The following is a 17,121-nucleotide window of genomic DNA, read 5'->3' as shown; positions in this document are numbered from 1 at the left end:
TGTTAAATTAATTGGCTACACAAACAAATATAATTAATGTATTTAAACGAGAATATTTGAAAAACTGCAAATGTTATGAAATGATAAAATTATTTTATTGACTTTTTGCTTTTGTTGTTGTTGTTGCTGTTGTTTTTGTTTTTGTTTTTTTTTTGTGTTTTTTTTTTGTTAAAGTCCGAATTTTCGCCAAAAACATGGCTTTATCAGGGAGAGGATAGTCCGATGTAATTTTCTTTTCTATTTCTTCAGATTGTTGTTATTAAGAGGTCGAAACTTCCGAAGAGAAAATAGGTCTTGTATTGGTGCTGTTTGAACTCCGTGTGAGTAATAGCGCGGTTTAAGCGCGAAATTTAAGAACTGAGGAGTCACATACGTTAGAAAATATTTTTTTATAAATTTAAATGAGAACATTTGAAAACCTGAAAATGTTATGAATGATAGAATTATTTTTATTTACTTTTTTGGTTGTTGTTAAAATTTCAATCACTTTAAAAAATAGTCTTTAAAAATTAAATAAATTTATTTAGAAATTGCAAATAATGCTGTAAATTTATTTTTTGTGAGAGAACTGCTGGTTAAAAATTTACAAACAGATTTTTCGCGCTTTTTTCCGGCAAAGATTGCCAAGTCTGTAAGCCTTGTCTGGCTCATTGTTAATCGAAGATAGTTCTTTATGGGCGTCAGTTTCGAGAAAGAGCGCTCACAGCTGGTAACGCTAACAGCTTGCGTAAGGAAAATTCGCAGCAATATATTAGAGACGGAATCCCCAATATGGTATCTCTGTATGAAGTTCGAAAGTTCAAGAGGTCCATTGATTTTTATCTTTTCCCGAAGCTTTCACAAAATACTGTAATCTCTTCCTTTCGGCAAAGAATGACTCTTTTTTTTATATCTTCGTCAACTTCAACCAGTTGACAATCATAATTATCATCAATCAGATTTGACGGTATAAGAAAAAACGTATTTACTTGCAAGATTGTGAACTTGTTGAAATCTGCAAGATATTTCTTCAGCCAACCTGTCTATGACAAACAGCATTTCCCGTCTCAACTCAGTATCAAACTCCAGTCAGTCAATCCTTCATCATCCATTCGTTTTTTTTTTCGGACATGACGCTCCATGCTTATCTCCATTTAAGAGCAGAGTTTGTTTGTTTGTTTGTTTGTTTGTTTGTTTGTTTGTTTGTTTGTTTTACTCATCTATTGCAGTGTCCACCATCTTTTCTATATTCTGAAGGAGGCAATCTCTCAACGCCGTCAGCCTGACAGAACTTGGTTGCAGATCCAGCCCTTTTATTTGAAGATACTTCTGGGCATCATTGGTTTCTTGGAGCATAGTTTTCCAAAAACTCAGAAATAAAAAAAACGGGAACGACAGTATCGACTTGAAAATTAAAGAGTTTTATCACAACATTTACATCGTCTGCTCGACTGTTTCATCTAGTTTCCACATCCAGCTTGATATTTAGATCGGTCAATTGAATCAAGACGGCCTAGCGATGTGTAGATGCAAAAAATCCAGTGTGCCAAAAAATGTAATAGAGTGAACCGCTACAGAAGCTGCATATACACAAGCCAGATTTAGTGAATGGTTTGTGCATGGCGAAATAAGAGCTTTTGGGTTGATATGGATATATATATATATATATATATATATATATATATATATATATATATATATGGATGTCTATCTATATATACACATATATATAGATGTATTTATATAAATATATATATATAGAGGGAGAGAGAGCTATATATATATATAGAGAGAGAGCTATATATATAGATGTATATATATATATATACACATATATATAGATGTATTTATATATATATATATATATATATATATATATATATATAGAGAGAGAGAGAGAGAGAGAGAGAGAGCTATATATATATATATATATATATATATATATATATATATATATATAACCGAGGGCTGAACCTAGAATCATCGCGTTCTATCACCGCTACAGTAATATGATGGCCTAGCGACGACTATAATTTAGTTTGGTGACGTCATGAACAGCGGTCTGTTGAAATTTGGTCATGTGTCTCATGACTAAACCGAAAGTTGGTTTAAAGTTTTGGAGGGTTAAATATATTTAAATATGCCGTCGAGAGGTATAGTTCCAAAATTCCGAGGTAACTACGAAAATCAACCAAAATTTACCGTGTTTTCATTTCCCCAAAAAAAGGAAATAATTTACCAGTGGATTAATGCAATAAAAAGAAAGGATGTTAATCCATCTAAATATAGCAGAGTAAATGTTAAAATGTTTGAGATATTTTTTTAAAAAAAAGTGCCTTTTTATTTTTATTTATTTAATTTTTTAGAACGTATTTATAATAAAAATGAAAGTATGTCTATAAAAAATGAATTCTACAGGTAATTTTATTTATGTGTTCAAATAATAAATTATTATTTAGAAACTTATTTAAAATGGGCAGTATGGTGAAAATATTATGTACTTTCACCTAACAATTTAATAAAAGCGATATCGTATAAACGGAATTCCTTGTTTAAATAATTCTAAATAAGAAAATCATTTATCTTATTAGTTCAACTATTTTACTGTGCAATATTTATATCAGCGTGAAATAGATTAAACTTTTTTTTAAGTTTATGACCGTTTGTGTTATTCCAAAAGCGTATTAATAATTATTTGTGGTAAATATCGTGGCCCTGTAGGTGTCAGAATTTTGGAGAATATACTTCCTAAATAAACTATTAAAATTGTTTAAAATATTAATAGAAATATTATTTTTTATTTAAAAAAAAAAAGTGTTTACAAAATGCCGGCAGTAAAAAAATGATATTTCTATTATTTTTTAAACAATTTTAATAGTTTATTTTGGAAGTATATTCCATAAAGAAAATAAACAAACCACTTTAACGGAGAAATTACGAGTTTTGTATATGTTATTCGCAGTTTTGTGTTAGGGTTGTTAAAAATTTCAAAATTCTGACACTGCTAGCGGCGCTGTAAACGAAAACAACGTTTAAAATTACGGCAAACGAGTAGTTTCCAAGATATGAAGAAATGTTAGTTTAAAAAAATGGGGGATTACTTTTCTATAAAAAATTAACGTAAAATGAGACCTACTTTATAGGCATCGTTTCTTTTTAACAAATAAAAGCGAAGAAAAATGAGTATGGCCACCTTTGTGTTGGAGGTTGGGAGTCAACGTACAATGAATACAGTTTAACGTAAAATGAGCACCCCCTTTCAAAAAATGTAAACAAAATTTTTGTTGGGGAGAGGGGGTCAACTGTAAGTGCTCATTTTACGTTTAGTTGTGTTCATTCATACATGGTGTATATATTACCAGGAAAGTTTCAGACAGATAACCTTGAGGCAAGGTTTGGCCAGTATCAACAACTTAGTGGAGATCAGTATAATATATCGATACGTCAAGTGTATGAATGTGAAAAAAAAACTCAGAATGTTGTCAGTTTTAAAATTCAGCTTACCAATTAATAATCGAACTATTGAATTGAAAAATTTAAAAGTAACTAACTGGGATGAAATGACAAGGGAGCAAGAGTTACATGTTTATAAATTAAACATAGATGTAACAGAAGATGATGTTAATCAATGCAAGGAAGTACTTCCTGTTATATTATACTTAGCAGGTTATTGCTGTCATGCAGTTTTCAAAAAACTGAAATGCAATAGCTGCAAAAATTTAATATCTGGGAGAGAGGCTGTTAAATAGCTGAATTAAACAGCTACGTTCAGGGTATTAACAGATGTTCTCTGCTATACCCAAATGATATAACTAATATTTTTGTCTTATATAATTATATAGTTATAAACACACTTACAAAATGCGATTCTTTTTTACATTCGATTCATCAGAGAAAATTAGCCATGTACATAACTTTAAATATTTTGGCTGATCAAAATCGATTATTTCATGTTGACTCTTGTGATGAGGGTCACACTATTCAGCAAATTGAAAAAATTTTGATATGGAGTTCATCGAATTCCCTTATAAACAATGTTTGTCGCAAAGAGAATGACAATATTAGTAAAAAAAAATATCAGAAAAAGAAAAATTTAAACTTTTAATTAAATTCTACAACAGATTTTTGAAAAGTTTTAATATTCAATGTGTGAAATATTTCTGCCTTAGTAACTTTGTTTATACAAACATTTGTTTGAATTTAATTTTTAACTTATTGTTTGTTATTCAGTTAAACTAATTGTTCGTTATTCAGTTAAACTAATTTATTGTTCGTTATTCAGTTAAACAAATTTATTGTTCGTTTTTCAGTTAAACTAATTTATTGTTCGTTTTTCAGTTAAACCAATTTATTGTTCGTTTTTCAGTTAAACTAATTTATTGTTCGTTTTTCAGTTAAACCAATTTATTGTTCGTTTTTCAGTTAAACCAATTTATTGTTCGTTTTTCAGTTAAACTAATTTATTGTTCGTTATTCAGTTAAACCAATTTATTGTTCGTTTTTCAGTTAAACTAATTTATTGTTCGTTTTTCAGTTAAACCAATTTATTGTTCGTTTTTCAGTTAAACTAATTTATTGTTCGTTTTTCAGTTAAACCAATTTATTGTTCGTTTTTCAGTTAAACCAATTTATTGTTCGTTTTTCAGTTAAACTAATTTATTGTTCGTTTTTCAGTTAAACTAATTTATTGTTCGTTTTTCAGTTTGGATTTTTAAAATATTGTTTTTTTGATTTAAAAAATATTTATTGTTCATTTTTATTTATTTCTATTGAATAAACTTCAGTTTCATACAAATCAAATCGTATTCCTTTTCTTTTTAAACTTTTTAACAACTTTTCTCCCTTTCAATTCGTTTTTTATTATTAATATTTTTATTATTAATATTGGATGAGTTGTAGTACAAAGTATCATGTTTATCTTTTTTAATCCAATTTTGAAGTTTTCTAACGCTTTCTGTAAAAAATGTCTGCTGATTATCGACAGTCTGTATTCCACTTATCTTGCTTGCTAGGACCTCATTTTCAGCTGACAGGCCATCTATGACGATGGTAACGGTTCTACCCATCGAACGGCGTCCGCAAACAACCTCCACAAATGTCTATTTTAAACAAACATTCGTCCACCACTTTTAGAGAGCTCAAACCGCTTGTTTACAAACAGCGAGCCTCGCATTTTTCAGCCAATTAAATACCGGGTGAGATTATTTACGACAGTGCTCTATCTAAAGAGGGGAGGGTCTTAAAAATATTTGTAATCATCGATATATATATATATATATATATATATATATATATATATATATATATAGAGAGAGAGAGAGAGAGAGAGAGAGAGAGAGAGAGAGAGAGAGAGAGACGTCACTACCACACCTCTCCGCACCCAAAAAAGAAAGAAACTTATGGGAACAAATTTTTCATTTTATTTTCTATTTTTAATGTTATATATTTGTTTTAGACCACGTTACCGGTCCGTTGAGTATTGTATTTTATATTTTTGCGCGATTCAGTCTTCAAAAATGTGCGTGAAAACTAATCTGAAAACGAGGCTCACTGCTGCTTCCTCGCAAAGAAGAAGAGGGGGGGGGCATTTTTCGTAATTTTGAATTCTTACGACTCGTAAAAAGCTAATATTTGAGATGAAATAAAGAGCGTTTAAAGCTACTTTAAAACTAATAAATGATTCAGGTAGGTTACAAAATAACTTTTCTAGTCAAACATTTATTTGTTGTATATTATTTTTTACCACTTTTTCGAATCTCTTTGTATTGCAAAACAAACCCCCAAAATAATTAAAATGATAATTCAATACTTTGCGAAGTATTTCCTTATTTAACAAAATATTGTAGAAAATACAAGGAATTGGGCAATCTTGACTAAAGTCGTATGCAAGATGGCGACCGAGAACGAATATAAAAAAAATGGAACAGAACATAAATTTTAGCGAAACGAAATTAGCGAGTCGACTGTACAGTCTAGCAAAAAAAAAAATGGACTATTGATTACAACAACTAATAATAAGCGTGTTTTAATTTTTAACTACTTTTTATGAGTATCTTAGTAATGAAATGAAATAACTAATAAATTTTCTTGTTTTAATAAACAAAATATACCGGAAAAATTGAATTTAAACCTTCTTTTCTCTGCATAATTACCAAAACAAAACAATGAAATGAAAAAAAAACTAAGAAACTTTTTTTTTCTTTTTTCCCCCAAATAAGACAGTAAGTTTCACAAACAGGAATGTAGTTTCACAAACAGAATGTAGTTTCACATAACAATTTCATAAGCAAAAGATATCGTGAAAGTTGAATTTCATGGTCCTTTCTCTGCATAACTACCAAAAGAAAACAATGAAATGAAAAATAAAACAACAACAATGAAATGAAAAACTAAAAAATAATGTAATCTTTCAGAATAGCAAATGAAGCAATTTTAATATCCTTTTTTAGTTAAGAATAAAAGTAGTGTGAAAAAAACCTGTAAATATATTAATTAAAACACAAAAACATATTTAAGGTAGCATTTGTTTATTTAGTGTTTCCCCCATTTTGGAAATAAACGCAGAAAAGGTTTCTTGTTTTTTGGGGTTTTCATTTCATTGTTTTGTTTTGGTAATTATGAAGAGAAATGGCGGTGAAAATCAATTTTTACGGTATATTTTGTTTATTAAAATTATTATGTGAAACTGCTGTCCAGTTGAGACAAAAATTTTCTGAGTTATTTCGTTCCAGCTGTTTATATAATAAATATGCAAATTAAGATCTTCTTTCAGCCTCCATTTCCTTTCTCTATGTTTGGATTAATCTTTAATATTTTCTTTGTATATTCTTTGTATTTAGCAAAATAATTTTCAAACCAGTAATAATATTTTGCTAGTGATTTTCCTCTGAAACGATGTACTTACATTGAAACTCCATGAATTAAGGAAATAATTTTAAACATTGTATTCTTTGTTTCAAGCAATAACTTTTTATTTTGAAAATTGATTCTTTCTAAATGAAATTTAAATGTATAAACACTGCGCGCGCACGCGTGTAAATTCACTTGTCACCTCTTTTTTAAAAGAAGGAATCACCCGATCGTCGAGGACAAGATGCAAGCGAACAAGGTCCACAGAGTTATATAACTATATAGGTTCTTATTAAATGTCAGTGTGCTTCTTGGCTCTATTCAAAAACGCTATCGTTCTCCACAGATGGCCTCTACCAAAGAGAGGGATCACGCTGCATATATATAAAAGAAAATATGACAATGCAAAATTACAACTGTATATAACAAAATATAAATTTATTATCAGTTGTTTATATAAAAAAAAATATGCAAATTAAGATCTAAATGTGTTTGCAGTTTACTATACATATATGTGTCACAGAAATATATAAGCACAAATTGCTTTGATGGTTATATAGCTAGAGTAGATGTAAAAACTTTCTAATTTATTCATTTAGAAGATATACCATAGACACCATATAAATCTCAGTGGCGACTCCAAGACTTGGGCTTAACCCATGATAGGCAACATTCAAGTGTATCGATTTCGTCATTCGATTCAAAAATTATAGATTCTAAGTTGATCATTTTGAAGATATCGACCGAAATTGGCCAGAAAATAACTACTTACATTTTAGCGTCACTTTTAACTTAAATAAAAATACATAAAAGTCATAGACAAGCGATAACGTCATGCTAATATACGCAAACCCGGCGTCCACTCGCATCAATCATAAAATATATTTTTATAGTTCTGTTGATAACTCTGGCAACAAAAACGTATTTCAGAAGTCAAACAACATTTGCAACAAAGCTCACAAAATAGTAGGTATAACAATACTGCGATTAAATATTAGCAACAGAATACGAATAACTACTATTATTATTATTATTATTATTATTATTATTATTATAATAATAATAATAATAATAATAATAATAATAATAATAATAATAATAATAATAATAATAATAATAATAATAATACATCTACTGTTTTATTATTATAATTCTACGAAACGCAGCAAAAGCTATAAATTTTTATATTACGAGCAGTTGTACTGAATCTACAACTGCTCGTAATATAAAAATTTATAGCTTTTGCTGCGTTTCGTAGAATTATGATTTATGTCATGCGTCAAAAAACGAATTAAAAATTTTTTAATTAAAAAAAAATAATAATAATAATAATAATCTTTTGATCATATTTGCTAGAGCAGTTTAATCTGGTTAAATTTAATTCAAATAGATACATTATTAATTGATAAAGATTCATAAATAAACGGTTCATAACCACTGGATAATGGAGATCTTCCTAATATTAAATTTTCGCTCCCCTCTCACCTCTCTTTGGCCCAGCATCATTAAGAACATTAATTTCTACTAAGGTTGCTTCTTTTTCCTTCTTGTCCCATATCACTATGTCAGGTTTAATGACTCTGTTTCTAGATGCGTAGATGGATGAATTGCATCGTCATAGTGGTTGGTGTATAATTCAAATAGGTTACATTATTAATTGATAAAGATTCATACATAAATGGTTCATAATAATAGTTGGATCAAAGTGAGCACCAAAGTAAACATTATCATATATCCAGACTTACTAAATTTAGTAATATTCTATAAGTATTATCCCACCTAAATAAGAATTGCTCGATATACAAGATAGAGCAAATAAATCAAATTTTTGTGAATCAATGAATTTAAAAAATTTATGACGTGAAATGTTTGACACATTATATATGTGTACATGCATATGCATAATATTTATACATAGATATGCATACACATACATATATATCATCATGATTTAAATGAGGTGAATTAAGTTATTTCGAACTGGCTATATTTGAATTTTTTCTATGTTTGCATAATGAAACTAATTAATTTTTAGTATTTATTGTAGCTTTAGGAAAAGTAATTATTTTAACAGCTCTGAAATGCATATATTACAGAATTTAGATCTTAGGGTGTAAGAGTTAGACTTTTTTTCAATACATCCCATTTTAACGAATATGGAATTTTATTACGTGAAAGGTTTTTAATTAAATTTGTTAGGGAAGTTCCTTTATTGCTATTTGTATTCTCATTTTTAAAAGAACTTCTATGGTTGCAGATTCTAAGTTTTATTAGATTTGTCGATGTGCCGATATATGTATGAGATTTAAGACTAGTATTTATAATCGTTCCATAATTTAAATTCCTATTCTGGATAGGGGTGATGTTTGTAGAAGGAGAAGGATATTCTGATCTGTATTATTTTCAAGTGCAGTTTCATGTATAACTTGGGAGTTAGGTAGTGTCCTATTTATGGGAACATTGTCATAGTGGTTATTTAACTTCTCTAATGTAGTGGTTTCTGTTGTTTGGATATTAGACAAGATATTTTATCGAGTTTTTATTTAATAGTGTGCCGTATCTATGTGGGTATATAAACGAAATTTTCAACTATTTTTTTTAAATCCCTAGGTATGTTAGTTTTAACGTTAGACCTATACGGTGGGTTGAACCAGATGGATTTTTTCGCCCTAATTAATTATTATTTTTATTCCTATTTTGATTTATGCTGGAACTAGTCGTTGTATTAAAGTAATTTGGGTTGGGATTATTTTAGCTCGAAAAATTTGGAGTTGTATTATTATTTTTCTTTCGAGTCATACTATGAGTAATTACGGATTTTTTTCTTGTTATGTTCCAGGTTGTTTTTATTATATCCTATCTGCGTATCCTGAATTACCTAAGGCATTATTATAAAAAAAAAAAGTTGCGAATAATGGATCTGGTATGATTTGATTGTTTATATACCTAGAATAGGCTAAAGTTGGAGTGAGATTCGAACGCTAAATTTAGAGATATATCTAGGAAATTGGATATTTTCTTATTGGGATCAATATAAATTTGTTTTTTTATTACATTTTCGCCCCAAACAAGGCACAGTGCCATTTTGATGTAGGGGGCTACTATCAGGGACATACGCTACAGGGGTATTATGTAGGGAGTTGGGCATCAAGGTGTCTGTTCACATTACATTTGAACTTCTGTGTGTCAGTACAGTTGGGGAAGCAGGGACCCGGGAGGGTGTTCCAAAGTGTAACAGTTCTGGGGAAGAAACTATTAGAGAAGAAAGCTCTCTTACATCGATGGGCCTCTACTTTGTAAGGGTGGAATTTAGCTGCTAGTCGAGTTTGTCGGGGTATTTACGTCGGGGAGGAGGTACAAGTGCTTGCAGTTCGTCAGAGCATTCACCATTAAAATACTTGTAGAACAGGCAGAGGGATGCAACATTTCGTCGGTGAGACAGAGGCTGGAGGTTAGATGACGGTTCAGGATCTATCAGGTTGGTGACTCTCTTTTGAACCCTGTCTAGAAGCGAGAGACTAGTAAAAAATGCACCAGCCCAAATGTGACAACAATACTCCATACATGGGCGAATGGTGGCCTTATATAGGTGCAAGATACTTTCAGGCGTTAGTAGTTTTCTAGCACGGTAAAGAGAGCCTACCTTCTTCACAGCGGTCTTGGCAATGCTCTCAATGTAGCTGTTTCAACTGATGTGCCCTGTGAACGTTAGGCCGAGGAGTTTAAAAGAAGTACTTTCAGGTAATATGTCTTTCGCCATTGCTATTGGTGGTAGAGAAGGTTTGTTGTAATTATTGAAGGAAACAAGCTTAGTCTTGGCAGCATTGAATGTGACTATCCATTTATGTGCCCATTCCACTGATTGTAGGTCTTCTTCTAGTGTTTCTTCCATTTCTTTAGATATGTGTTCATTTGTTTTCCCGTCGTGTCTGTTATAGAGCGTGATGTCATCTGCATATATACCCATCTCACAGACAATTTTGTCAGGCAGGTCATTTATGAATATTAGGAATAATAAGGTCCAAGGATAGACCTCCAAGATATCCCCGCATTTTTATTATATTGTTTGGATGTACGACCGTCGAGGACAACCTGAATTTTTCTCTTACGTAAGAAGGATTTAATTATGTTAAGTATTTATCCGGTGATACCGTATGATCTGATTTTCCTGAGAAGACCAACGTGCCATACCCTGTCAAATATATCGAGGGCTAGCGCTCTCCCCTCCACTGCTTTGCCCAGTGAATAGTAGATACGTTCTGAGATTACAGTTAGGATATCTTGTGTGGAACGGGCTTGCCGTAATCTATATTGTTGGTCGGTCATTGAAAGGCAATAGTTTCTAAACAAAAAAACTCATGTAATTTCTTTATGGCGTAATTGTATTGCCTAGGGCTACCTTTTGTGATAAATAAAGCATCATCCCTATAAAGACCTCCCTGTAAATTTCTGAATTCTATACTGATTTCTTTTAATAAGAAAAGAACAACTAGGTCAGTAACTTTTGCAGAGTCAGCCACCCATGATGATGTCAAAATTGTCATTGTAAATCTTGGGGTTCCCGGAATAACAATTTCAGTGAAATTATGAATGTTCATTAGTTTAAGTGTGTTTTTAGCATCAATATTTATCCTATCTAACTTTTGATGTCATTGAGAAGGATTTCTTAGTCCAGTATTTTCTATCAAAACTTATCAGAGAGCGTCTTGCCAAGAGAATCGGTTTTATTTCCAAAATCAGTCATATTGGAGGGGTTTTTAGCGAAAATTAAGAAGTATTGAAGTAGTAATTGGTAGTAATTACTAATATCAAAAGTTATAAAATTAAATCTTTTTTTTTTATCCTCGGGGATAAGGAATAATTTTAGGACAGATTGGGAGCATTGGTAGAGGAGAATTTTAATTTCTCTTTTATATAGAGTATTATTCCATCTAAGATATTCTTCCTTACTAGTCCTAAGTCAGAAATTGATTGGCAACTCAATCTTATCAAAGGGTTGTCCTGGAAGTTTGGTTTATGGTCCTTCAATGTAAATCTTGGGGTTCTCGGAGTAACAATTTCAGTGAAATTATGAATGTTCATTAGTTTAAGTGTGTTTTTGCATCAATATTTATCCTATCTAATTCATTTTTTTAAAAAAGATTTGTAAGATCTATTTAATTCTTTATAAATAAGCTTTTTGTAAGTGGGATAGTCCATTTTGTATTGAGTTTTAGTTTTATCTGCGGGCACTAAAAGGTGTGAGTCTTTCTTAAATACTTTCTGTGCAAACCTATTTATTTTTCCGGTAGTAACACTAATTGGGTGCTTCTGCTTTTTTTAATTTAATCCTCTTAACTAAGTTCATCATCATTCTTTCAAATTCTTCTAAGTGAGGCTTGAATTTAGGGTGAGATACTATTTTCAGTCCATAAAATTTGGCAGCTGGTCTTTCAATTTTCTTTTGTCCCGTGAGAAAGAGGTTATTAGATTGTGAAGTTAATTTATACTTTGTTAAGTCAAGAAAGAGTGCTGTGAGCGGCACCTCTACAGATGTCGCAAAAGCAAAACAAACAAAAAAAAACGCACAAATTAAATGGACGCATCTTAGGAATGACATATATTTTGTTTATTTTGTGTTCTTTGTTTATATATATTTTATATATATATTTTAATCCAAACAATTTAACTTTAATCCTTAAACTTATATTTTGCTCTATTTTTTATATATTGAGCTTTACCTTTTTGGCTGGGATTATCTCATCATAATCTAATATATAAACGGCTATATGTCTGCCTGTCGGTCTGTCTGTCTCTATACATTCAAGCTCTAACACCTCCGAAACTAAGAGTCGCAGAGAGGCACTAGGAGCCTCAAATGATTGGATTTTTACGGGTCGTTCTTTTATGGGTCTTTAGCCGTTGAAAATAGTTTTTAAGGGGTCAAAAAAATGGGTCAAAATTGAAAAAAAAAATCGTTACACATTTTGTACATTCATTTTAGTTTATTTTTTATTTTAATTTTTAATCGGTTTTATATGAGGGTCACGTTGGTACAGTGGTAACGTCATCAGCTTTGAATATTACAGTTTCGGTTTCGATTTTAGTTGATGGCACCTTAAATACTTTTTTTTTTACTTTTGAAATCACAACTCTATAATAATATATACGAAATCTGGACAAATTAAAATATAATATTTAAGCGTATTTTACGTCAGGGTTAGGTCGGGCGCCCCTTCTCCGCTAGTATTTAATAAGACAATAATACATTTAAATATCATATCTGTGATCTAACTCATTCACACGCGAACGCACACACACGCACACACACACGTACGTACGCACACATATATACACGCACGCACGCACGCTCGCACGCACACGCACGCTCGCACGCACACGCACGCACACACACACGTATGCACACACACACACACACACACACACACACACACACACACACACACACACACACACACACATGTTTTCTTTGTGTCAATCTTTTCCCAATACTTGATGTCAGATACTATTGTGTGACTCATTTAAATTCACGTTTTGATTAAGGACACAACGACAGGTGATAATAGTACGTTGAGGGAGAGAGAGAGAGAGAGAAAGAGTCAGAGAAGGTGGGGAGAGAGCAGTGGGGATAGAAAAGAACGTGAAAAGAGCGTTCCCATAATTATCGATCGATCAGAATTCTGTCTTGGCGTAATCAGACCTGTCAGACTAGAACTAAAATGAAACTTGTTTGCCTGAACAAGTGACCAGCATTCCCAGTTCTTTTCTCCCTCTCTTTTAATAAGACATTATATAACCACAATTCCCAGGCACACACGCAAAGACACACATACATAGTTGCGTGCAGGTATAAGAAATCGTTTTTTCTTTTTTTTTTGTTACACCATGCATCTCATTCAGATTTTCTTCTGTTTGTCGGATACTTTTTTGTATGCGTAATAATGAATTCCCACTTACTAAGACCAAAAGCCACAAGAGGATAAGAGTTAATGAGATTGTAAATTGGACAGTGAAACAATCTCATGAAATGATTGCAAACGTTGAATGAGTTAGACAAAATTTGATTGCTTAAAAGGAGGATTTATGTTAAGTATTTGTTGACATTGAATTTTAAAGACGGCCATGTTGTAGTCTGTAGGGAAGAAGTCACATGGTAGCATGATCCACAGATGGGAAGTTAGTGGAAAGAAGCTTTGTTTATTGAAATTCAGTCCGATTCTAAGAACATGGAAAAAAAGGAATGTTCTTATCAGTGATTGTAGTAAGACGAGTTCTTGCTATCATTACTTATGAGGAGGAGCCAGTCGAGCAATGAGGAGGAACCAGTCAAGCAATGAGGAGGAATCAGACACAGCGTACATGGAAAACAGGGTAAAAATAAAAGAAGACTAGCAACGTTTGTTCCGTGAGAAAGATGCTGTAGAGAAGAGATCACTACCAACTAGATTGTGAAGTTGATTTGTACTTTGCCAAGCCAAGAAAAGTGCTGTGAGCGGCACCTCCGCAGATGTGGCAAAAACAAAACAGAAAAAAAAATCGCTCAAATTTAATGGACGCATCTTAAGAATGTTATATGTTTTGTTTATTTTGAACGTGCTGTGACGAGCTGGGCGATTTATGGTGCACAGCTCTTCCTAAATCGAGCTGAATATCCATTTTGGCTTTAAATCTAATTTTTTTATTTCATCGAGAATTTGCAACAAACATCGTCTCCCTTATATTTCTAGCTGCATCTAAACACGCACGGATAGCAGTCCACCATTTCACAATGCGTTCCACAGTAACGTTCATTCTACATTTTGTACGACGAAATATGGAACCTTAATCATAACCCGACTCACAGAACTGACAAAAACAGGTCATGTGCGTGTGTGCACACTGTACATAACTGACTGTACTATTTCTTTTTCTGTTGCAAAACTTATATTTCCATTAGTGGCGGGGTTCTTCTACAGAAGATCATAAAATATAAAAGCTAGATGAATATCTGTCTTGACTGCAAATCAGTTTTTCATTATTCCAAATAGGAATCCTTTGGAGAATAGCCCTGTCAACAACAACAACAACACAAAAAATACCTCCGCAACTCCCCCTCCCGCATCCACCAAATACATGAAACAGTTCATGGACGTACGTATGGCAGCAGCAGACGCTATATGACAACCAACATAGGCAAATGACCGAGCCATGTGCGAGGTGACGTCACAGCGAAGAAGGAGGAAAGACAAAGATTCTTTAAAAAAGAAAAACTTGGCGCAAGAAGGACAGAAATAGACGTGTTACACACGTGGTCTGAGAACGACAGAGAAAGGCGTATCGTAAACATGTCCTGACAAAGACCGAGTACCACGTGTTCGACACGGCCAAGTCTTGTTAAGCACATTGGCGTATGAGAAGAATTTTAAACAAGAGACAAGGCGTTATTCTGGAAGTAACTGTAAATAAATGTCTGTTGTTTCAACTGAAAAAAGTGAGTCGAATTTTTTCTTTCTTTTTTTTTTTGTTTCCTTGCGACTGTCTACATACAGATGTGGGTCCAGATTGTTGACACGTAACAACTACGTTACATACAGATAAAATACGTGTTTTATTAAAAATAATAAAAATAAATAAGCGTTTTATCTACTTAAGACGATGGAATCATTTCATGTCATTAAGTATTTGCATAAAAACATTTTTTTCCTTTATATTTCTGCATCCGTATAAACTCACATGTCAACCGATTCGTGATACGTTCGACAGTGATGTTTTTTTCTGCATTTTTTTTTACGGTAATAAATGGACCTTAATACTTATGGACTCGAAGCTTAGTTGAGTCATGGTTGGGGCCCTAATGGACCTTAAACTTAACTCGGCTTACAAAACTCACAAAAACATGTCACAAGTGTGTGCGCACATTGTGCATAAATGACGAGACTATTTTTTCTGTTGGAAAATTCATATTTCCATTAGTGATGGGGATCTTCTACAAAAAATCTCAAAATATAATATGGAGTTTGTGATTGGCTTAATGGATATTATCGTGAAATATGGGATATTTTATGTGTCTAATTACGCACTGATATTATTGGAAAAGGTATTAACCCACAATCCTCCAAACTATGGGTAAGATAGCAATGTGTGTTCAATTAAGTTGGTTTTTTTTGTAAGTACTCTTTGAGTTTGTAATGTCACAAAACTGACGGCTAAATTTTCATATACATTTTAAAAAATCAAAGGAATGAACCGAAATTAAAAAAACTAACCTATTGGTTAAGGTTGTAATTCAGTAATAGCGTCAGGAAAATTACAAGATTGCAGAAATGGTTACGCTTATTTGCTTCCTACAACAGCAAGATGTAGCACAAGGCCAGGAGTTGAGGAAAACCAGCTCCCCAAGAGGGGGCATTCTTGGGATACTATCGACGCTCCCTCCCTAAATGTTAGGAACAAAAGAAAAAAAAAGGAAAAAATATATTAAAAAAGAGAGGAAATAAGTTTATCAGCAGAACAATGAAGAGGAAGTTGTTAACAAAGGAACACACACACACAAAAAAAAAACTAAAATAGAATTGTTGATCAAGGTGTGGTCGTAATAGAAATAAGGGATCGGTCAATATACTTTAGAGTTAGTCGTAGGAGTGGCAATAAGTTTTACGACAGTTTACGACAGTTATGGACAGTTACGGACAGTCTTGCGATTGCAACGGTTGATAACACTTACAATGGAGGACAGTTTCGAGTTTAGTATTCGTGCCGTGTACTTACCGTTCTGAAATAATAATGTTATTTAGAAAGCCATTCTTAATAGGAAGATGCTTTTTAACTATTCTGCACTTTCACCTAACAATTTAATGAAAATAAAAGATACCATAAAATTTAACTTGAAAATCCTATCTAAAATATAGCACGGTGCGTACACTGCACAAGCACTATTATTATTATTATTATTATTACTACTACTACTACTACTACTACTACTACTACAAAAACAATAATAAAAACGGTACTTCACGGAGAACGTGGACCCTGTGTAAACGGATTTTAATTTAATGGTTGCTCCCTAAAAAGCTTTAGAGTACTAACCAGATATCCACTGGAAGGGTGCAGTTCACAGCTGATACCTTGGGGAGCCATTTTTTTCACCCAAACCCCAGGAAACACCAATGGCCGATGCCAAAGGTTTTCATTGGGTTATTTAATCACGAAAACTTTAAGGTACTATTTGAGGCAAAAAAAAAGGCCAAAAGCATTATTTGAATATGTATGAAAAAATAAATGTAACAAAAAATAAAAATATTAGTGTGGAAAATA

The sequence above is a fragment of the Euprymna scolopes genome, chromosome 3 (genome assembly GCF_053919585.1).
Source record: "Euprymna scolopes isolate OS-2025 chromosome 3, ASM5391958v1, whole genome shotgun sequence".
NCBI lineage: Eukaryota > Metazoa > Mollusca > Cephalopoda > Sepiida > Sepiolidae > Euprymna > Euprymna scolopes.
The sequence above is the reverse complement of the archived record's forward strand: the minus strand, read 5'-3'. Positions refer to the sequence as shown.